Genomic DNA, 1,460 nt, shown 5'->3' with positions numbered 1-1,460 from the left:
TATTATTTCTAGTATAGCCTTAGAATTGTGTCTTCCCTTTAACTATTGTCTAAAAAAACCCCTTTTTAGACCTTATAAAGAATAATATATTTCCTAATGACATAAATAAATATTGGACCATCAATATCGGACTTTACCTAGTATATCTTAATTCTAAGAATAATAATGTTTTGTTTGAAATTATAAATTATTAAGTAGATATAGATTTGTTATAAACATATATTATTTTACATAACTTATTAATTTAATGAACCTTTATATTTAATAAGGAATAGGATATATTTTAAAGAACTAAATAGTGAGGGATCTAGCTTACCATTGGACCATTGAATGATTATTACACAAGTTCCTAGTGTAACTAAATTATAAAATAATAGTAATTTATTATCATTCCTTGTATCTAAATAGTATTGGAATAATATCGAATAGAGATTATTTATTATTTATTATGAGATATAACGAACATTATAATTAAAATAATAATATATTAATAACATAATGAACTTTAATATTTTTTGAAATAATTGAATACTGATTAGATAATGTTTATTAATAGATATTTGACCATTAGGTTTAAAGGATAAAATTAGCTATACTATTAGTAAAAAATCTTGGGCTTTATCAACCCTATAGGTAATAATATATTTACCTAAGGGCTTATTTACCTTTAATTTTCCTATTAAAAAGTATTGAAACATTATTTTAAATTATGATGTACCAACTATATTAGTTATTCTAGTGGGCTTTACCTAATATATCTTAATTCTAGGAATAATGATGTTTGAAATTATAAATTATTAAGATTTTTTAATAAACATATATTATTTTTATTTTAATGAACCTTTATATTTAATAAGAAACATTTTAAAGAATTAAATTATAAAATAATAATGATTTATTAATTTAAATAATATTAAATATAGATTATTTATTATATGTTATGAGATATAATGACCATTATAATTTAAATAATAATATTTGGATTCCCTTAAGATTTGAGATATTAATATATCTAATTAAGCTATTTATAAAAATATTAATTATCGAATTTTGTGGTTGACCAGGATCATTGGGTCAAAATTTAGCCGTTAGCATTATAGCTGTTGGAGTCTCTGCACACTCTATTTAATCAAGCATAATCCAGATTGGTGCTTCAACTTGTCCTGACGATGAACCACACTGGTTGGTTCGAAACGCGTCGACAAAAGATTGTTTATGTGATTTTGCCGAAGATATCTAAACAATGTTATGGATCACAGAAGTCTAAATTCGTTATTAATCATGGTGGTTGTCAAAAATATTTCCAAATATGCTCATTTTTTGCGCTCTACTGCACCCATTTTCCCCGATAATGGTGGCTAAATTTTTCAAGGAAATATTCAAACTACATGGTATGTCGACTTCCATTGTGTCTGATTAAGACCCCACTTTCACCAACAAATTTTGGAAGGAACTTTTCG

The sequence above is a fragment of the Pinus tabuliformis genome, chromosome 3_2 (assembly GCF_031772625.1).
Source record: "Pinus tabuliformis cultivar Carrire ecotype Pingquan chromosome 3_2, CPIR1, whole genome shotgun sequence".
NCBI classification, from domain to species: Eukaryota; Viridiplantae; Streptophyta; class Pinopsida; order Pinales; family Pinaceae; genus Pinus; species Pinus tabuliformis.
Note: the sequence above shows the minus strand (reverse complement) of the source record.